At 37.1% G+C, this 23820-nt stretch overlaps 1 protein-coding gene across 1 annotated transcript in view; it reads left to right on the forward strand.

Moving 5' to 3' along the window:
- The first annotated feature begins 1959 nt into the window (after nt 1–1959).
- The window catches only part of LOC140139723 (uncharacterized), a 190408-nt gene continuing 168547 nt past the window's right edge, over nt 1960–23820 (forward strand). The window contains exon 1 of the mRNA XM_072161428.1: nt 1960–2070. The gene's annotated coding sequence lies outside the window, so the exon portion shown is untranslated. The remainder of the gene's footprint in view (nt 2071–23820) is intronic.

Consider the following 23820-nt stretch of genomic DNA (forward strand, 5'->3'; position numbering starts at 1 on the left):
TGATGAAGTAGTGTGTTATCAGCAGTAGATAGTGGATGAAGTAGTGTCCTATCATCAGTAGATAGTGGATGAAGTAGTGTGCTATCAGCAGTAGATAGTTGATGAAGTAGTGTGCTATCTGCAGTAGATAGTTGATGAAGTAGTGTGTTATCAGCAGTATATAGTGGATGAAGTAGTGTGTTATCAGCAGTAGATAGTGGATGAAGTAGTGTCCTATCATCAGTAGATAGTGGATGAAGTAGTGAGCTGTCAGCAGTAGATAGTTGATAAAGTAGTGTGCTATCAGCAGTAGATAGCTGATGAAGTAGTGTGTTATCAGCAGTAGATAGCTGATGAAGTAGTGTGTTATCAGCAGTAGATGTGGATGAAGTAGTGTGCTATCAGCAGTGGATAGCTGATACAGTAATGTGCTATCAGCAGTAGGTAGTTGATGAAATTGTGTGCTATCAGCAGTAGATGGTTGATGAAGTAGTGTGCTATCAGCACTAGATAGTTGATGAAGTTGTGTGCTATCAGCAGTAGATAGTTGATGAAGTAGTGAGCTACTATCAGTAGATAGTTGATGAAGTAGTGTGTTATCAGCAGTAGATAGTTGATGAAGTAGTGTCATAGCAGCAGTAGATAGCTGATGAAGTAGTGTGCTATCAGCAGTAGATAGTTGATAAAGTAATGTACTATCAGCAATAGATAGTTGATGAAGTAGTGAGCTATCAGCAGTAGATAGTTGATGAAGTAGTGTGCTATCAGCAGTATAAAGTTGATGAAGTAGTGTGCTATCATCAGTAGATAGTTGATGAAGTAGTGTGCTATCAGCAGTAGGTAGTTGATGAAGCAGTGTGCTATCAGCCGTAGATAGTTGATGAAGTAGTGGGTTATCACAGGTAGATAGTTGATGAAGTAGTGTGCTATCAGCAGTAGATAGTTGATGAAGTAGTGGGTTATCACAGATAGATGGTTGATGAAGTAATGTGCTATCAGCAGTAGATGAAGTAGTGTGCTGTTTGAAAAACAGTGTCATGCAGAATTATAAGAATATTCTAAAACATGATTTAGGATAAATGCAGTGGAATTTTTAAGGTGTATTTGTATACCGAAAGTTTTATTTGGACTCTTTTGATGACAATGAAAGACAAAAAAAGAGGTGTTTATCCTTTCTGCCTCTCAACACAATATCTGCCCATTCAATCCTTGCAGAGTCAGTAGATGCTTATGTGGGCTAGGGTACTATGAAAATCAACCCAAAATAGTAAAATTTACAGTATTATTTTTCCTTATACTCAAGATACTGTTTTGGAATTTTGTGACTACAAAAAGTACAATTGTAAGAAAACATGCTCGCTTTTCCCAGCACATCAAATCATCAGGTCAATGCAAGAACAGCGCAAGTGACATGTTGTGTGAAATTTAGTTATCAATGGATTATGAAAATAATGGGTAAATGCAAACATTTTAAGATATTTATTAAATCATAGATGCAATTAATTAAATTTTAATTTTGAAGTTAAAAATCAATAAATTAAACACAGAATTATAAAATGAGTAAAATGCTGCTACAACCTTTTTGCACAGATACAACTAACTGTCAAATTGTCATTTCTATTGCCTGTTAGGTCGTCCAACAAAAGGATTAGGATTGGGGTTTATTTCATTTGAAAACAAACAAACAAAAAAAACACAATGTTTGTTTTACCCCCCAAAAAAAAAAAAAAAAATTATTTCTGTATTTTTGTGGAATCTGGAGTGGATCATGTCACATGAGCCCGTCTGTGGTTTGCATTCAAGTTTACCTCTAATGTATTGTTTGAATTGGATTCATAGAAAGTTGCTTTGTGAAGGCAATTGAATCAGTAGCTGTAATTTTGCAATGTGTTATTGAAAATCATTGAACTGTAAGGTACGCTCCCAGGGTACTCTATGTCGCTACCGCCTACTTCTTGAGTTTGACATTTATATCCATTTGTAATAAGTTACGCCCATATCATTTGCAGATATCCCATGTTAGAGTAAGGGTGCTTGTTGGATTTAATCCTGGAATACAGGGAATAAGGAAACCCGGATCTATAACTATAGGTGAGTTTGTATTTCTGTAGACAGTATAAGAACTAAGAATGTTAGACTACATATATGTGTAATTTTGAATGGACTAGCTCTCAGAGTGGTAACCATAATTGGGATTTTAAATTATTCATGTTATCTAACATTCAAGAAACAAACCGACAAAAGTTGAATATCAGTGAAACTTGATTCAATTCATTCATTCAATTATATTTGAACCATATGATTACATAGCAAATCACAAGCAATTGTGTAGCGATATTTCATAAATATATATGATTTAGTTGTTAGCATCATATTTGATTTTTACTAATGCGTTAATGAATTAAATATTATAAATAATGCATTTTTTTAAATAGCCATGGAAATTCAATATGTTGTTTCTGAGATATGAACGTGTCACTCAGTTGTCTGAACAGTCAGAAACCAAAGTGCTCAGATGATTTGAAAGTATTTTTTCTTGAGGGGTGCGGAAAAATGCTTACAATTTTGTATCTTTTGTTCTGATGGGGAAAGCATGGGGAAAAGTTCCAAGATTGGGGGTGGCCCATATGTCTCCCTGGCACCGCCACTGACTAAATATATTTCATTTTAGAACTGATTAGGATAGGGTTATTTTGGAACTAATGCGGCTGTATAGAAACTGATTTGGAATATTGTTGCGCTTAAACTAAGAGCTTTAGTGAATTTGAATGAATATGGTCTAATTTGGAACTAATTAACATTCATGACATTAGGATGATAGGAAATTGCTCTTAGTGAAAAGTGAACGAGAGTGTTTAGAAACAGGAGGCCTAGCACCATGACATGCCTCTGAAACTCAGAGCTTTAGAAAGTGGTTCTCAGACTCTTTACTAAAACATCCCAAGTGGAACAGAGTTGGTTGGCAGTAAAAACATATACATGCATGTATAGGGAATGAATGGGTGTTGATGAATTTTCAGGAATGGGGTTGTAACTTCACGTAGGAAACTAGTTTGAAATGAATTGTTTTGGCATGGGTGGGGCAACAATGATTTAATAATTTTGAATGGTGAGGGTGTAAATGAACTTAGTTGAAATGAATTGTGTCTAAAATGAACTGATTTACATATATGAATGTCTTTAAGGTACTGCTTATTAATATTGAAGGTGTTTCAAATATGGTAATGACTTGTTTCTAGAATGGGTGGCAGGTCTAGAAATATGGTGAGAATCCAAGAATTCATTTTCACCGTAGATTTTCCTAAACTGATTTGCATGAAAAAAACATGACATGAGCTTGGGCGTGGTCTTACGCCATTAACTTTGATTGTAACATTCCTTTGCTTTGATGTGAATACTCTGATTTCAGAGTTGCCACTTTGTTCACAAAATGCAAAGTTGGAAAGGAGCCCAACTTTTACCTTTTATCATTAGTTACTGTATGAAGCAAGCCAAATCAGGTAACAGAAATGGTTTATCACTATCTTAACATTTCATAGTGGCCCAAAATATGTAATTCCTTGCTTTGAATTTTGAATGCGCTGACTCTATAGTTGCCGCTTATATCACAAGAAGCACATTTACCATTGGTAACAGAACTACATACAAAAGCCAAAGTAGGTGACAAAAATGGTGCAATAAGTATATAGGGTTTTCAACATTTAAAAGTAAATTGTGTGTAAGCCACTCTATGGCAACTATGTTCCATTGGGTGAACTTGACTTTGTATTAATTAGCTATGCATGGTTAGATTACAAACGCACACCAAAAGACCATACAACCACAGATTGACAAACATGTCAGTCACAGTCACGTGAAGCAAATTACACTCCTGTCTGTGCCACCTTGATCATGTTCATTGGTTAGCCTATGAGTGTGCTGCTAAGATAGGCCAATCATATACCGGTACCAATCAGACTGAGGAAACACACCCTAGCTGAGTCCAACATTGTTTGTGCTACTTAATGTGTATAGTATAGCGTAATGTACATGCATATGAAATATATATCTTTGACCCAGATATCATTGCTTCACTCTATCTTTAGTGAAAGTTAGTAAGTTTGTACTACTTGGACTTGGTTTATAGATTACCTATTTGGAATTTTTATGCCTCCACCGCGAGGCATACTGTTTTTGCAATGTCCGAGCTTCCGTCCGTCCGTCCGGAGGCTGTATCTCGGGCATGGATGGGCGGATTGACTTCAAATTTTCAGGATATGTGGGTCATGGTCAAAAACTCTGGCTACTTTTTTTTGGGTGGGGTTCAAGGTCATATACTGAGGTCAAAGGTCATTTAAGGTCAAATTACTAAGTCAGTCAGTCCGTCCGGAGGCTGTATCTCAGGTATGGATGGGCGGATTGACTTCAAATTTTCAGGATAGGTGGGTCATGGTCAAAAACTCTGGCTACTTTTTTTTGGGTGGGGTTCAAGGTCATATACTGAGGTCAAAGGTCATTTAAGGTCAAATTACTAAAAACTGTTGTATGGGCATGAAACTTGGTGGGTACAGTCAACATTTAGAGCCAAATTTGTGGAAGGTCATTTCGGGGTCATCCAGGGTCACCCAGGGGTCATCTAAGGTCAAATTACTCAATATTGTCTTATGGGCATGAAACTTGGTGGATACAGTCAACATTTACAGTCCATTTTTTGGAAGTTCATTTTGGGGTCATCCAGGGTCACCAGGGGTCATCTAAGGTCAAATTAATAAAATTGGTTGTATGGGCCTGAAACTTGGTAGGTACAGTCAACATTTAGAGCCACTTTTTAGAAGGTCATTTTGGGGTCACCCAGGGGTCATTGGAGGTCAAATTACTATAAATGGATTCGTACACATTTAAATTTAAATCGCCCCATGGTGGAGGCATCCCACTCGACGCCTTGCGTCGAAAACCGCGACGTTTCTAGTTAAGTTAAAGTTAAACTTAAAGTTAAAGCTGTGACAACCAGCTTGGTCAGATTTAATCTTGTTTACTTTAGTCTTATATCATAATACATTGTAATCAAGTTTAGGGATTAGGGTTGGACATTTGATTCAAGCTCATATCCATGCAGTTTAGGATTGGACTTACAGATAGGAGGTGGAACATTTAGGATTTAGAATAAGTGTTCTGTTTAAGATTAGGTTCAGGGATTAGAATTCAGCATTTTGAGATTAGGTTCAGTCACAGGCGGACTGGTCATAAAAAGGAGATCGGGAAATTGATTTGTGGTTGGGACTTGGTTAGGGCCAAAAAGCAAGCCAGAATTTTCTTTGACTGGGCCAAAATATGGGTGGTCACTTAAACATTTTTGTGTTATATTGGATTTAGGGATATGGTCTGAACATTTATGATTTTAGGTTTCAGTTTAGGATTAGGTTCACTGATTTTTTGTTTAGAATTTGGGATAAAGACTTGGTTTAGGTCCTGGTACATGGATTATTTTGCAAACTTATGATCAATTTAGGATTGGTCCAGTTTTATGATCAGATTTAGGGATTAGGGTTTAGCGTTTGAGTTTATTGTTCAGTTTAGAATTAGGTACAGTGATTAGGGATTAGCATTTGGGATAAGGACTTAGTTTAGGGTCAGGTTTATAGATTACTGTACAAATTTAGGGTGGGTTGTGTTTTTATATAATTATAGGAGATAGGATTAGCATTTTTAAAAACCCTTAGAATTGGGATATATGGATTAGTGTATGATTTGGTTTATGGTTCAAACAGTGGTTTAACATTAATAGAGGGTTCATTTTAGACTTATGTTTAGGGACACTGGTGTAACATTTAAGATACAGGTTCAGTTCTGGATGAGATTGATGGGTTATTGTTCAGAATATAGGATTTTGGATTAGGTCAGTATAAGTTTAAGAAATAGCATTGGGGTATGGGTTCAGTTTACAATCAGGTTTAGTGATCAGTTTACAATTAGGTTTAGGGTCTAGTTAAGCATTTGGTTTATGAATAATGGTTAAGCATTAGAATACTAATCAGTTTAGGATTAGGTTTAGGGATTTACATTTTGCATTTTGGATTAGGGATCAGTTTTAACTTAAAGGCATTTGGTTAAGAGATAATGGTTTAGCATTTAGGATTAGTTTCAGTTTAGGATTACGTTTAGGGATTTACATTTTGCATTTTGGATTAGGGATCAGTTTAGCATTATTTTGGTTTAGAGGTAATGGTTTAGCATTTAGGATTGATTTTAATTTTGGATTAGATTTAGGGATTAACATTTTCAGAATAAGGTTTAGGGATAGTGGTTTAGCATATAGGATTAGGTTCAGTGTAGGATTAGGTTGATGGATTAGCATTTTTGATTAGGGTTCAGTTTAAAGTTAGGTTTGGGGATAATGGTTTAGCTTTGACGATTTTGGTGCAGTTTAGGTAGGTTTAGGGATTAGTGTTTTGCATTCTGTATTTGGGTTGCTTTTTGATTTAGGTTTAGAGATTAACATTTGGGATAAGAGTTCACTTTTAGGATTAGGTTCAGGGATTAACATTTTGATTTAGTACACATTTCATTGTTTTGTGGCCAAATTTGCAGATATTCATGTGAATTTTTACTAGACCTGCAATATAGTGGCATGCCCAGCATTGGCTTTTGGGGCTTTATTTCCACCCCTCCCTCATTTTTTCTGTGAAATAAGCCTATTTTGGGGCACATTTTGGACTCCCAAGGCTCTTAACCCCCAGTGTTGAATCTTAAAGGCTTCTGGGCATTCCTCTTGTAATACTTAAAGCCATAATGTACGATCCTTTTAATTTAAATTGGTTACTTTTTTTTCAAACCCGAATTCACCTTAGAATTAAAATCTGCCAAATTTGTTTTGTTATAGGACAACAGAGCAATTTTTATATTGAATCGATTTGTGTCTAAGGAACTGATTTACATATATAGTTTATTTTAATTTTACCTCATTATTTTTGGCTTCAAATGGACAAAACCCTTCCTAGTCCTTATTATTAAAATTGTTTCATCCTTTTTGGTAAAGAATAACAAGATCAAAATTTGACAGAAATTGTACATTATGGCTTTATCACTCGGGCGCTGTCTGTTAAACTGGCATTATATGTTGTTATCTCTCATCTTACTAATATAATAAAGAAATTTGGACCTCCCACCCAGGGGTAGTAGTCAAAAGAACTTTAAGGGTAGGAGGGTGGTGAGGAGGTATTTATATTTTTTGATACTTGATACTTAGATTTAGATTAGTGATTTTCTTTCATGTTTATCCAAAAAATCAGTGAAAATTCATGTTTGTATGATTTTTTTGGCCCAAAACCTGATTTTTGGCATGTTGTTACTTATTTTGATATCACTGGATAGATGAGACACATATTTGGTACACTGCAATAATAAGGTGTTAAAGTCAGTGGGGTGCTGGGGGGGGGCAAAGAAAAAACTGTGCAGTGGGCATTAGTTTGGCCCATTTTGATAGAGATATCTGGGCGCGTAGCACACAACAATCTGTTTCATAGTATTTGAAGTAAAAGTTGATACATATTGGGTTCCTTTTGCGCAAAGTGTGCAAAAATATACGATTTTATAACCTAAATCAAGGTCATTACCGAGTGTGAGCACTGCTAAGAACAAGGAATATTTCTGTTTTCTTTAAGATATCTGGGGCATTCCTGCCCCGTCAGGCACGCCACTGGTTCAAATCGTGAGCACCATGGCGCAAAGCAGTATACTAATGGGACCCTCAGGGCCCCTGGTGGAGTCTATGCGCAATGCCTCATCTGAGGTGCAGGGGCAGAGGCCCCTAGAAGCTGATGGATTTGAGCTTTTCAATATAGAGGGCCCCTACTATTCAACATCTGGGAAGTACCACTGCCAATATTATACACTGAGGCTATCAGTATACCAACACGGTATCCTGAAACAGCTTTATTCAAGGCGGCTAGCCATTTGTTATCAGAGCCCTGTAGCCCATAATATTCATTCTTATTCAATGGGTGCGTCTTGTAAAGAATTCACATAATTTGATTGGTTTTCTGGTGTATAATATCTCACAATAGTTGATAGTGATATTAGTCGACGCACGCGCCGCCACGCAACGCAACGGCAATGCACGCTTGTGCTCCTCAATGATCGTAGCGATAATGCGTTCAGCGTAATACACGTATGCGATAACTAAAATGCGATTCGGCGGCTTAGATGTTCGTGATGGTTTCGTTCATTTAAAACAACAGGGATGTCCTCACAAAAGTAACTTTATTTTTTTCTGAAAAAATTACATTAAAACTGAAGAATGAGAATAAAAGATAGGATTTTGTCTTTTGCCTATCCAATATCGTGTCATAATGGATGGGCTGGCCAATATGTTTATCGTAGTAGATGCTATCTTTTATTCTCTAAATATATGAGGCTTATGTAGGCCGGGATGTAGGCCTACCCATGTAAAAGTATACTGCTCAAGTGCTATGGGTGTACCAACTCAGAACCAGGTAGCTGCTAAATTGCTATAAATTACTTAACTTGTTTTAACATTTGGGGCCCTGTGCGCCAGGGCTCATGTACCGGTGTAAAGATAAAATGCTTGGTGATATTAGTAAACCTACATAGAGCCCTGAAGCTGCTTTATGTACCGGCCCTTTGTTTTGATATTTGGGCCCCTGGGAGCCCTTGACCTTGGATATCTGGGCCGAAAATTGGCAAAAGTCACATCTGGGGGTAAGACCTATAAGTGTATAGCAGTCTACATATGGGCCATGGGTCCTGGTTAGTTTTAAAGCTAGCCTTGTTAATGTGAATTATGTGATGCCCCTTATTTGACATAATTATTTGTAGATGTATTTTAAATTAGTGTACCAACTCGGAGTCCTGATGCTATTTTATTGTTTGAGAAACTGTATTCTCTGTATATATACGAGCTAGAGCTGTTAGCCTTGACACAACACTCATGTGTTTAATAAAAGGAAGGAGGAGAAGGAGAAACCACCACACCTGTGAACACATTTTTAACATATAAGAAGTTATTATGAACCTTATAGGAAAAAAAAGCAAAAATAAAAACAGCAAGGGGACCTGTGAGCCAAAATAGTCAGGGGGCTTTGTCAGCAAATCTGCCACTGCAAATATCACAGAACAAAGTGTATACACCTATATCCATTTCATATTGAAGTGCCCCCCCCCATATTTTGTGCTGGTTTAAAACATCATTTGAGACTATTTTAGCCCAAAACTTGAATTAAAGTTTTGGTATTTGATGGACAAGTACTGGGCGCACACCACTAAATAATCGTCCCATTGAAATACACGGGAAAATACAAGAAACTAAGTTTGTTTTTCTACCCCATGTAACAACATTTTTAATATTTTGATCAAACCAACGTCTTAAATAAAGATTAAACTTTTATTTAAATTTAATTTTTTTGGACAAGTTGAGACAAACTTGAGAGATACGAACTCCTGAACAGCGCCATCCCGAATTTCAGCCGACACGCTCGCCTCCTTACCAGTTCCGGCCATGATATTGTTCCGAGGGGCTATTACCCATGCACATTCGATTCGGAAAATTTTCTGAACAGATTTGTAATGTTGAGCTCCTATCCTATATCGTTTTTATCAAAACAACCAAGAGTCACTCAAATTTGGTTCCCTTGGGACGCCGATATATTTCGTGATAGGCGCTTATTTTTTACCGAACTATGAAGGGTTACACCAAATGCGGAAGGATTTAGTGTAGTGCACCCTACTATAGTGTCCGCAAAGAGTGCAAAATTGTGCAATTTTGCTTTCTTTTGGCCCAAAACACTGTGTTTTACTGGCTAAGAAGGAATATGCACGGGGCAATTATTGCTGTCAATTATTTTGTCAATATTCCAAACTGGTAACTTGATCACTGTGTGGGGGGGTGTGTGTGTGTGTGGGGGGGGGTTGTGTTAGTCAATAACACTTCAACTATCTCAAGTGCAAAGTGATTGTCATGTTGTGGTGAGACAAGCCAGGTCATTGAGAATGTTTTCAACAACTCTTCCTATACTTTTGTACAGGAGCCAACCGTTGTTAATCCATGATGAATCCACACTTTTACAGTAAGCGTATCGCGAACACCAGCAAGACATCCGCGTTGCTACGCGTGAGCTAGCGTAAAATTAAATCATGTCTGGAATCTGTGTGCGTATCACGCTTACAAGTTGAATTCAGTATTTTGGAAGTATCCGATAAAGATTGCCGTTTTATTGCTGATATCAACAGAAATCAACGATTTTTTTGTAAGGCTGACTGTCAATTAACTGACATTCCTCATGAAATAATCATGTGAATTATACGATAGCTTGTTTTCGTTGTTGAAAGGATTCAATCATGTTTCACCGTTGTTCATCACCGATTAACAACTCGCGTCCGACGCGTCTGCGTGTTTGCCCTCGCGAAGCCACACAGACGACGCGGACGCATCGTTGTTAATCGGTGATGAAAAACGGTGAAACATGATTGAATCCCTAAATTAATATTCATGAGAAGTGTTATAATACCAATAGATGTATCGACAGGCTTGATTCGCTTGTCAAAAATGCCAGTGACTGACCGATAGAGTGGAGCTTTTTAGGGTAAGGGATCAGGGACTAAAAATAAGCTTGAATTTGGCAACAAATCTATTTACTACCAGGTGTGGGGATCAAGGTGTGGGGCTTTTGGTAGTTCTTCAAAGAAAAAAAAAGATGTATAGGGTGGCAATTTTTTGTCACAGTGAAGGAAAATTAACCTAATACTTGACTATTTTAGCTTTTAAATCACAACATTCCTCACGCTTTGCACGAATAGTTCCATTTTTCATCATATTTAGTATTTTAGCTTCAAACTTTTAAATATTTGGGTGCATTTGTTCGTGAATAAAGGCTTTTGATTCACTCTACTTCACAGATTTTCACCAAAGTCAAAAATAAATCTATGTCACATACACTACATGCCCCGGGACTACATGTAGGAACCATACTTTGGGAATGGCTGGATGCGGGTATGTTGTTGTGGGTGCATGTGTGAAATCCTTACACATGTGTCTATGTTTTGTAGAAAATAATAGTTAGACAACTTTTGAAATTTTTTTCCTGCTATGTGCAAAAAAACTCACCATGTGAACTTATTTTAACTTAAAAAAATAATGTTTTTGCTGTACGCAAGATTTAGGTGTTACAAAATTGTGAAAAGTTGTGAAAATGTGAACTTACAATATTAACCAAAATTAGTCAAAAACAAATGTTTGAAAATAGAGAACTTTATGAACTTTACAATTAGGTGTTAAAAAAATAAAAATGCTTCACCGAGGTGCAAAAATAAAATTGTCACAACCCTAGAACTAGCCCTGTTCACAAACTGCGACCCCCTCGAACATAGCGAGCGAAGCGAGCCCGGTTCGCAAACCACAACGTCCCTCGAATAATAAGCGACAGGTATCAGAGTCCAGCACAGAGCCTGTGCTACACAACCCCAACTGCCCAGGCCCCCTTGATATCTAAATATCTAATGGTGCGTCCCTTAACACATATTAGCAAAACCAGTTATTTGAGACACAAATCCTTGATTATACAACTGGGAAAACACTTAGGTCAGAGAGCTAGTATTCACATTGCATATACAGTGCTTTGATCTTGGAAATGAACCCTTTTGATGTGAATTTTTGTTCACAGTTGAAAATGAACCCTATTTATGTGAATTTTTGTTCAGGATGATACCCACTAGTCAGTGGCCTCCCTGGGCTTGGAGAACTCTCATTGCATGTAATATCTACATATTTCTTTACACATAAAGCCATATTATAACATTTGCTGAGGAGAATGCCCTCAAAAAAAATTTAAATTCTGTTTTTTACACGATTGTAATGTACTTTAGTAAACAAACATGCCTACACACACCCATCAGAGGGTCGTACCATATTACAACCAGTGGAGTAACATGCATTGGCGCTAGTAGTAAATTTCAATTTTCTTTGCTTTAACTTGTTCGGCTCAAAATTAAAAGGGGACATATCTGACATTAAATGCTAACATTTTATGGAAAATAAATACTTATCTATTTTTACAGAAATGTTATAATATGGCTTTAAGTAGACTGTTTTATATTTAGGGTATTAAAAATAGCAAAAATAGGAAAAAAAGGTACCTTAATCACACAGATGTTACTCGAAAAGGGTAGCTAATATAAACTCAGCACCAAGGTGCTGACAAAAACCAGTTGAAATGAAGGTAAAATTCAGGGTGAAATTGTACTAAGATACTTGTCAAAACGTGTAGTTTTCGGTTTTTCAACAAGTCTCTTGAATTATTGCTACCGATGGTTTTTGGTGTGCTCATCAAGACTCATAACAATAAAATTCTTGCATAGGATACACTATGGACCACCATGGCCTCATCCCAATGGCATAGTTCAATAACCTCAATTAAACACTCATAGTGTAAAATTTGAACTCAAGTTGCAGAGTATGAGTTTTTGTACCCACATTTTCAAAGGTCATTCAATGAATGTACAAATGTATTGGGGTTAAAGAACTGTGTCTTGATAGATGAGCATGTTGTGAATCTTAGTGATAGGAAAACAACCGTGTAGTACTTGCTTTGGATCCATTTTACATTAAAGGAGGATTTCGTGATCCTAGCATCCTCTTTTTATGACATTTTTCAGTACATATTCACGAAAAAAGCCTATTCCCAAAATTTCAGTTGATTCCGATTTTGCGTTTGCGAGTTATGCATGATTATGTGAATACACTGCTCCATATACAATGCATTGTAATTTCGTTCTGGTGCACCAGAACGAAATTCAAATTTCACGATATCTTTGCAAAACGAATTAATCTGCAAGAAATATTTTGTACATAAAACATTATGTAGCCAGAGGTTTCCAGTGATATAAAAATGTCAACTTTTTTTGAGAAAAGTGGGGGGATGAGGCTGTGGATCACGAAATGCCCCTTTAATGAAAATTACTTGCTTTGTGTACTTTTTTGAAAGTACTTGTACGTGGGTGATATAAAACTTGAAAGAACTTGGTAGAAAATATTATTTTGTCATGTTTAAAAATGTGGTGCAAGATAGTGTTCAGAAAAGTGTTTAATTCCTAAACACGCTTTTTGCAGTGCATTTTTCGAAGAGAGAACGAAAGAAAAAGAAATTTAAAAAAAGGACTCCTAGGAAAGGACTATATACTTAATAGACTTTGAGCATTTCACCATAAAAACCCTACCATAAATCCAGGGGTAACCCATCCCCATACACTATGGCAGGCCTACCGTATTCGTATAATGGTAAATGCGCAGCTGTAGAGAAAAACAACATTGAAATGCATAGGCCTGCGGGTGTTCTCGGTCCGTCGACACGTACACTGGTTCTAAGATGGTTAGAGGTCCTGCAGCCGCACAAGGTCTATATAAGCCTATAATCATGATAATTATGAAAAAGATGCTAAGTTAACTTGATTTCAAGTACGGTGTGCGTTTAAACATCTCAAGCACGATCCGAAATTATTACGATAGGCTTTATAAACACACTCGGATCAAATCCTCTAGGTGTTCAGTTTGAAATGAATGCTGAAATAATACTACAGTAAAAGTAAAAATGCCTACATGACAAGGTATAAAGTGAAAGAACCCCACTGGTCTGATTGTGACATTATCTTTACCATTCCACACAACTTCACAAATTAGAAGACCCGACCATCAACCTGTAAACACCGGCATGCATGTAGGCATATTATAATAGGGAGTCACATTGGCCTAATTATATATATTTAAAAAGACAAAACAAGTAGGTCTAATCGATGTGCGTAAATGGTAGGCCCCTAATGCTTTTTTACTTTCAGTTTTTATTTTTGTTCTTATTAACAATTTGCCATTCGCAGTCTCTTACTGTCAGCCGAGCTTTCAACATGATTAAACTATATAATTTATTTATTTGTAAAACGACCGCAAAAAGGGGGTGGGGGGCGCCATACCAGTAACAGGAAGTAAAGTAGGGGCCTATCATTATAAAATGATGCTTTGGGGGTCATTGGGTATATAAAATGAAAAAAGGGGTCATTGGGTTTAACATTTTGAAAGAAGGGGGTCATTTGGCAACATTCAAAAATGGTGCAAAACTCTATATATTTTGTTCCTAATTTGCCAAATGTACGATACATATTTGCTGATATAAGAGAATTAGAAAGTTTCTGCATTATTTTATGGCATTTTGATGATAAAATTCTAGAAAATACATCACTAGTTTAAGTCAAACAAAGGTTGGCTTAACCCACATGTTATTCACACAGTATTCTACATAGGGCCTTCACATTCTTGGTTCTCATATCAAAAGGGATGGAACTCCATGGAAATATCATGTGATGAAATCAGAATACCTCCTTTAAAGACATTTATCTCAAAATTTGGTTTGCCAATATGTTCAGTGTTTGTAAAAGATTGCGAAATTTTGTTATAAGGTCACTGTGCAACAGGCGGTGCTCATTGCTAGCTGATAGTACCGGTAATTGCTCTAACATACATATCAGGGCTGTGCAATAATTATGAGCCAGGGGTAAAATTTGAAACGGCATGCCAAAATTGCTTGCCCCCCCCTTGGCTCACCAAAAGTCTTTGCCCCCCCTGCACATGCCAAATTTTGTGGATCCCAATTTGCAAAGCTTAAGTGGGTCTAGATATACAGTATAATGCAACGGTAGCAAGCAGGAACTTTTGCATATTTCTGTACTGTTTCTTCTTGTTAGAGCGTGTTAATAGGTGCCCTGTAAATGTGTGCCAAAAATTGCTAACCCCCCTTCGACCAGCAAAATATTGCCAACAAATGCTTGCCCCCCCCCATCTTACTCTTCCCAGGGTTCATAATTATTGCACAACCCCTAATTGACTTTGCAGATGTAGATCATTGAAGGACACTCGGTGATAAAACAATATGTATAGGAAGTTAGGACAGATGTGAACTATGAGATAAAATCAACGGGATGAAATGTTTCTGTAGTCTTTTAAAGGGATTATTTCTATCTGGGACAACGATCAACAATGATATGCCATTTCATGTCTATGTTGTAAAGCATAAGTATTAAAGTTACTAAACTCGAAATTGCTCTGCAGTGTCTACTGCTAATTATGATTACTCAATTTTGCAGTTTAACTCAGAGATTGAGTTTTAAGGCACGCGAGTGTAATCGCACACCATACTTCTTACCGAGTGCAATTTAATAGCACACCTGACAGCCTGCCTTAACATTTCCAGAAGTGCAATTTGTAGCATGCCTGTTATTGTCAAAACTCAAGCCCTGTTAATCCTTGTTCGCTTCTTTAGCACTTCAACAACTTTTTCTATACCTTTGTACAGGAGCCAAACATTGTTAAAATCTGTGATGAATCCACACTTTTACAGCAGCACATGTACACAAACTGTGCGTATTACGGTGTACCATGAGGGACATGAAAACTTCAATCAGGTTTTTGCAAACTTCAATCAGGTTTTTGCAAACTTCAATCAGTTTTGCAAACTTCAATCAGTTTTGCAAACTTCAATCAGTTTTTGCAAACTTCAATCAGTTTTTGCAAACTTCAATCAGTTTTGTCAAACTTCAATCAGTTTTCGCAAACTTCAATCAGTTTTTGCAAACTTAAGACGCTTTTCGCAACCTTCAACTGTTTTTGCAAACTTCAATCAGTTTTTGCAAACTTCAAACACTTTTCGCAAACTTCAATTGTTTTTGCTAACTTCAATCAGATTTTGCAAACTTCAATCAGTTTTTGCAAACTTCAATCAGTTTTTGCAAACTTCAAACACTTTTCGCAAACTTCAATTGTTTTTGCTAACTTCAATCAGTTTTTGCTTACTTCAATTGTTTTCACCAACTTCAAACACTTTTCGCTAACTTCAATTGTTTTTGGTAACTTCAATCAGTTTTTGCTAACTTGGATTGTTTTTGCTAACTTCAAACAGTTTTTGCTAACATGTGTCAGATTGTGTCCCATGAGAGACAGTAGTCTCGACCATAGACCTGGGGGGCTGAAAAAATGACCATAAATTTCCTAGGGAAATTGAGTTTATATGCTTTTCTATGGGATTGACTCATAATTTTCATGTCAAAAGCGGGGCCCTGAAATTTTTTATATCTGAAAAGGGGGGCCCCGAAACATTTCAACGACTGATTTTTTTTGCATCAGGCCCCTTAACAAGTGTTTGTGAACGGTCCCTTACATTGTATGATACTCATTCTGTCATTGATCAAATCATCAATAAATGTGCTAAACTTAGTGGCTTCTTGGACAGTTATCCAATTTTGGTTGCAGATTATGAGGAACATTAGTAGTGAGTCACTGTTTAAGTATAGGTAAAGAGTAATGGTACATGCACAACTTGCTCTCTCTCTCTTTCTCTCTCTCTCTCTTGTGCCCTGGTTATGTAACCTGTGATATTACACTGTGAGGAGTCTGCCTCAAGTAGCCTTGATTAAAGCCGTAGTGCATTTTAGGATAGTGGTAGGCCCTATTCATCTTCATTTGACTTCTACTATAATACCACTTGTTTAGAGATATCAAGCAAGTGTCAAACCGGGGGCACTCAACTTTGGAAGTGACGGGTATGTGCCTACCGAGTCATGAAGTAGGGGCCTATCGGGTACAAAGCGTTATTTTAAAAAAGGGGGTCATTGGGTACAAACAGAATAAAAAAGGGGGTCATTGGGTACAATATTTTGAAAAAAGGGGGTCATCAAGTATAAGATTTTTAAAAAAGGGTCATCAGGTAGAAAATTTTGAAAAAATGGAGCAAAATTTGACAGTTTCGGCATTTTTTTGTTGCATTTTGATGATGCTATTCTAGAAAAAAGGGGGTCATTGGGTAGGCGCAACCAAAAAAAGGGGGTCATTGGGTAGCCATAACTAAAAAAGGGGTTCATCGGATATGGCTTTTAAAAAAAGGGGGTCATCGGGTATAGTCGACTTCAAAAGAGGGGGCCTATTGACAGGCACATACCGTCACTTCCAAAGTTGAGTGCCCCCGAGTGTCAAATCCTGTTTTTTTTTTTTCTAGTTTGCACAGTTTGTCTTCTGGACAACAGCAAGAGCTCCCTGAAGGCATGTCACTAAAACAGCCAACAGGGGGGGGGGAGGGAGGACTTTTAAAATATCACACCAATTGGGATTAGATTAATTAGTAAAGATTATTTTGACAACTGAGGGACTAGACTCTAGGGTATTATAGGCCTACAGCATGAGACAGGGAAGTGAGAGTTCTGTGGTATACCAGTGGCTAGAATACTTTTGGTATAGGCCTACATTATATATTTGTATGCTAGTTCTTTTAGCATGTTTAAGGGGAGGGAGGACATGTTTAAGAACCGGGGCTTGGTCATAGAGTGACAAGGGCCATAGCTGAAATAAAAATTCCTTTAAAAGGAATAGGGTGGGCAAATGAAAAATTGTCAAGAGAAATGAAAGAATGAGTAAGTCAAGTTCACAATTAAAAACAGGGAAAATATGACACAACATCGATTTCCAATAGGGGAATAACACAAAGCGTATAAACAAAGTTAAAAGAGTTTTTAACTTTATACGTTTATACGTTTGTTATTCCCCATTGGAGGTTGTGTCATATTTTCCCTGATTTTAATCTGATCTATTGCTTATCCTTTGTTCTCTGCTGGTCAGTTGGAACAGATTTTCCCTGTTTTTATATTAACCCTTCACATCATAACACAAGACGTTTTATGTTAACATTTTATATAAAACATGGTTATAAAACTTTTGTAGATAATAGTTATTTAAAACATTTTCGTAATCATACCTAGAGGGTTTTTTATCATCAGATAGAAAGACTTCTGCTCATCTTCTCTGGTGAGACAACAGGGCTGGGGTATCTTTCCATATCAAAGTTTAAAAATCTGTCATATCAATTTCCTCAATATGTTGTATTGCAACTTATGAGGGGAAATGTTTGATTTTACAATATTTCGATATTACTTTTTAACTTTGTAACTTTATTATGATTAACATAACTGTATTTCAAAGCGTCAAACTATATCATTATATTGTCCCAACAAAAATAATCCAGGGAATAAAATATTCATTCATATGTTTATTTATTTTATTCAACCTGGGCAATTTCTACTGGTACACATGCATTCTAATAATTTGTCTATAATACCTTATACAAGCATCAAAGATTTGAAAAGTAAATAGCCTATGTACACACTGCACACAATGCACATACAAGCTGTATTTCTACATGCGAAGCTGTCAGTATAAAATGATATATATGACCTTCACGATGCTATTAATTTAGCCCAAAGATTAGGAAAACTAGGAAAACTGGTGAACTGGTACTGTTCAAATAAAACATCTGCAAATCTTGCTGCAATTTCCAAATAGTATTTCTATTACTTAAATAATTATTTTTGTTATTTCTTTTAATACAAACACATTACTGCCTATGACGACTTTATCGTATTACTTACATATCAAAATCAAGTAATAATTACAAAACTCGCCGTAAACTATCACCTCTGTGGGTGTTTGGGATATAACTGCACGAATATTTTCTCAACACTGCGGCATGTGAAAAAGTAGGTCAATAGTCAGAGCATACAGGGTGGGTGCGGCACGCCGCACCCACCCAAAAAGAATAAGATATCATATCACAGAGTCATCAGGTCCGAAAGGGCTTGAGCAAGTCTAGCCTCAAGCAGCCTTGACCTAGCTACTATCATTGCTGTGTATGTATATAGGCTGAGACATGTTGGTCCACCAGCCCACCACAGAACTTTAAGCTACCAAGCATGTCTCATGGGATCTATCAGTTTTTGTAAACTTCAATCAGTTTTTGCAAACTTCAATCAGTTTTTGCAAACTTCAACCAGTTTTTGCAAACTTCAACTAATTTTTGCAAACTTCAACCAGTTTTTGCAAACTTCAACCAGTTTTTGCAAACTTCAACCAGTTTTTGCAAACTTCAATCACTTTTTGCAAACTTCAAACCCTTTTTTCGCTAACTTAAAACCCTGTTTATGCTAACTTCAACCCTGTTTTTGCTAACTTCAACCCTGTTTTTATAAACTTCAAACCCTTTAGAAGACAAACGGTACGGTGTACCATGAGGGACATGCAAACTTTTGTAATTATAAAACCCTAGTACAATTTTCGCCGGGAATTTTCGTTGACATGATACTAGGTATAGTGGTGCCAGAGGCGGCTTCATGAATTTTTTCGGGGAAGTGAATTTGAAGTGCGTGGTGGCGAAATCAACAAAAATTGCATAAAATTTGGGTTTTCACTGGGGACCGGGGGTTCTGTCCGGGGGGATCCCCCATGGCACCGCAAATGAGTAGCGCGCATAGGGGAAGTGGGTCAGGAGGTATTTAGTAGCCATGCCCCCACACCCCCAAATGAAACCAGGTAAAGTTTCTGTCCTGACGGTGCTCCCCTCAGACCCGGGGGGGGGGGGTCACTCCCATTGTGGCCGGTACACCATTCGCGATAATCAAAGCACTCTAAACGAGGATTTAACCCTTGGCTAAAACGATACCCTAAACAGGTAACACGCGCCTGTTTTCACACAGATTTTATTCTTTGCATCAAATTCCATGCTCTAAATTTCATTTCCACGTATTAGCAATTGTAATTTTGCTACCATTTTTTTTCAAATTTTTCATGTTTTTGACACCCTAAACACGATATGCGTGTATCGTGCCTACCCACGAAAAACTACGCGTTTTTATTATCGCGGATGGTGTACAGGCCACATGAGAGTGACCCCCGGGCCCCATACCCATAATTAGGACTTATGGGGGGAGGGCTGATTTTGAAAAGTGGACTTATTTTCAAAATTTTTGGACTAGGGGGTCGGATTTGAAAAAGTGGATTTTCCCCCAAAATGTTGACCTTTTTTGAACCAAAAAGGCATAAAAAACTCTGACCAGAGACTTTTTGGGTAAAAATGGGGGTTCTTTTGGGGCATTTCAGGGGTGCATCCGCCCAGCCCCCTGGTTATGGGCCTTCTCCCACATCACCTTTCCCCCTTCCAACACCACTGGACCCTGGAGCCGGCAGTGGCGAGAACCAGAAAAGGGCATTTACACTCAGCCATGATGCCTCCTGATGCCCTCACCAAAGTAAGTAACTTCAATGTAGCTTATGTAGTTCCACCCCATCCATGTCTCAGTACTCCTGCCCCTGCATACCCCCCCCCCATGAAAATGGTCTGGTTACGACATTGATAACCCCCCAGGGGCACTCACTTATGTGTTGTCATCCTCAAACATCCCCCTCAGATTCCCAACCCTAAACACTGCCCTTTATTGTGTAACGGCTTCCGACAAAACATGAAAATCGCTACCCTTAATGCCGACTTGTAGGCCTAAGTGGCAAAAAAGGCTACCCTTTTTTGCAAAAATCTTGAAATTGATACCCTTATCACGGCCCGCTCGGGTGATTGAAGTTAGCAAAAACAATTGAAGTTAGCAAAAAGTGTTTGAGGTTAGCGAAAACAATTGAAGTTTGCGAAAGTGTTTGATGCTAGCAAAAACAATTGAAGTTAGCAAAAACAATTGAAGTTAGCAAAAACTGTTTGAAGTTAGCAAAAACAATCGAAGTTAGCAAAAACTGATAGAAGTTAACAAAAACTGATTGAAGTTACCAAAAACAATTGAAGTTAGCGAAAACTATTTGAAGTTAGCAAAAACAATTGAAGTTTGCGAAAAGTGTTTGAAGTTTGCAAAAACTAATTGAACTTTTCAGAAACTGATTGAAGTTTGCAAAAACTGATTGAAGTTTGCAAAAACTGATTGAAGTTTGCAAAAACTGATTGAAGTTTGCAAAAACTGATTGAAGTTTGCAAAAACTGATTGAAGTTTGCAAAAACCTGATTGAAGTTTTCATGTCCCTCATGGTACACCGTAGCATATACACTCTTACATGATTTGTTGAATTCTTTGTTTTGGAGGAAGCTGCTACATGTAAAGTAACATTGCTGTTTTATTGCTGATATCAAGAGATAAATCATCAATCTTCTTGTAATATTGAGTGGCAATGACATTCCTGATGAAATAATTAAGTGAATTAGACAATCTTTAGTTTTGTTGTTGAAAGGGATTCAATCATGTTTCACCGTTGTTCATCACCATTTAAAAATTAATCTGGCATGTCTGCATGGTTTACTTAGCTGCCCTCGTGAAGTAAACCACACAGACTATGCGGACACACCATTGTTGAATGGTGATGTACAACGGTTAAACATGATTGAATCCCTATAAAATCACTGTTCCAAAAGCAAATATCTGAATTTTGATGATTTTCAGGGTGTTTCTGATTTGGCAAATCATAATAATCCCTTTAATATAGCTGGTGGGTGTATCGAAACTTTCTTGTTTTGACTTGTTTGAAACATTTCCTTTATATGAATGTAAATATATTTAGAAGGAACCCACATCCTGTTTGTTCGCACAATAACCTTAGTTCATTCTTTTTGTTAAAAGCCCACTTATTTCCGTCTCTCTTTATATACATGCATCATACACCTCTACTTATAAAATGTGCCAACTGTGGACCACCAGCCCTACAATTTTTTTGTGCAAAAATGTTCAACCGTGAACCTTTTTTATTAGTCCAGGTCTGGATCTTCAAAGAGCTCTAGTTTTAAAATTAATCAAAATCAAGAATAACATCAAACAAATCCTCCTTCTTGCACATTACACTTGATTCATACCTGTATTGTGATTATAATAATAAGCCTAAACAAGAATGAATTGTCTTTAAAAATGACAAAGTTCATGGATCAGGTGTATTTGTTCAACTTTCAATTTTCATATCATGACCTACTCTGCACTGGTTTTACAATTAGTGATTTGAGGCATAATGATACCTACATCCTGACTCTGGAAATATATTTTTTTGTAAAAAACATCATTTTGCATTTAGGTTTTTAAGCCTACGGGCCCGGGGGGGCCACTCAAATATAATGATGTATAAGCATGCGTGACCAAAAAAGGGGTGTTTTTTCTCGGTTGGGCACGTTACACGCGTGACGCGTTAAGGGGGCAAAAAACTGTGATTTTCATGAAAAGGGGTTGTTTTAAAATCGTTTGTAACGCATTTAGGGTACCATTTTAATCTGCCTTTTAAATCTGCTGAAACTCCGATTCCGAAAAAAGTTTATTCCAGTGTCGTATAAATATTTAAAGCACTATGTTATGCAAATATATTTCATGACGTGTTACATGTGATTTAACCATGGCCTCGTACTTCTATGTAAAATACCGTTTAGATTAAAAAACGTGCATATTAATTAATGAAGTCATATAAATGTTGCTTGAATTATGATCATGATGATGGGTATATAGTTCAGTGGACAAATGGGGAGACGAAAATCCGGAACGAAAATATCATGTATTTCAAAAAGATTTGTACGACCTTTATAGATTCCTCACATTATTTACTTCTCCTGCTGGTAGATTTGCGAGTTTCCCCTTCTCCATTCGGAACCAAATTTGATGTGAATACTGCTTAACGTTGCCTCTGGATAAATTACGCTGAATATTGGTATTTTATATTCTCACAAAACTACTTTACGAGAATCCAATCAGATTCATGTAACAAGCTACGAATATGAATTATTTATATTTTAAAGTGGTACGGTATGGATGCGACTATACCGGAGGGGGTATATCCGGAGGTGGACTTTTTGGTCTTTTAGTGTTCAATGACAAGTTAGTAACTTTATATAGTAGGCCTACAAAAATTTGTTCAATTTGTCAAAATCCATCAAAACTTGTAAAGTGGGTCAAATTTAGACAAAAACTTATGTAGGGGGTCAAAATTAGACAAAAACTTGTTTAGGGGTCAAATTTTTGGGGAAAGCGCTAAAAACTTGCTTAGGGGGTCATTTTGCTCACAGAGGAAAACTTGTTTAGGGGTGTTGAATCATATTTGAGTGCCCCAGGCTCTGGGGAACAAATTTGGCATTTTAGCACTTTAATTTATTCATGGTGTGCTACAGGTCCAGATTGACTGTGTGTATATCACACCCATGATGCCCATAAAGATTATTTTTTGACCTACCATCTTTATTCTTTCTTGGGGATAGGGTCAGGGCCATCACTATAGGAGGTATGGGAATGAGGAATGAGACACCCACCAATTGTTAATTTTGTGGGTAGAAAGAATGTTGTTGGCAAAAGCATAGGATCGTCAGCAAATTGCAAGAGTCATATAAAAATAAAATGTGCGGTTGTTACCAGTTACAAACTTTCACTGCTGTTGTTATAGGCCTACAATATTATTAATATAAAACTACTGTTATAATGAAAAAAAAATGTTGAGGAAAATTTTTGATCCACACTAACTCCCCCCCCACACACACACACACCCCCACACACCCCTTTTAGATTCTTGAGTGCCCTGGCCGAAAAAAAAAAATTGGGTCTACAATTCACAAATTTATTAGCGAAAAAAAAAAAAAAATTCCATCGGCAAAATTATGCTGTACACCCCCCAATCAGATTGGCCTAACAACGCCCATGGATATGGTGGTCAACCAACGTGTCAGGGTAAAGGGTTGTGGCTATTGAAACTTGATGTTGAGTTTAGCGTCCCATTTTTTTCAGCTCATAATGAGGCAACTATTTCATTATTCATTATATTCATTATTTTCAAGGTTTCATTATCAGCGGCCTTTTACCAATGCTTAAATGCGCTTTTGTTCATTCTAATTGGGTATCGCCAGTCACAATATAATGTCACAAACACACATAAACATTTATAAAAGTATAATTATCTTGCTTTTTGTTTTTCAAGTTTTAAAACAAAAGAAATGTATTCCGAAGTATACCATGCCAGTCTTCTTCACTCCAATTTTA

This window comes from Amphiura filiformis, chromosome 18 (genome assembly GCF_039555335.1).
Source record: "Amphiura filiformis chromosome 18, Afil_fr2py, whole genome shotgun sequence".
Classification (NCBI taxonomy): Eukaryota; Metazoa; Echinodermata; class Ophiuroidea; order Amphilepidida; family Amphiuridae; genus Amphiura; species Amphiura filiformis.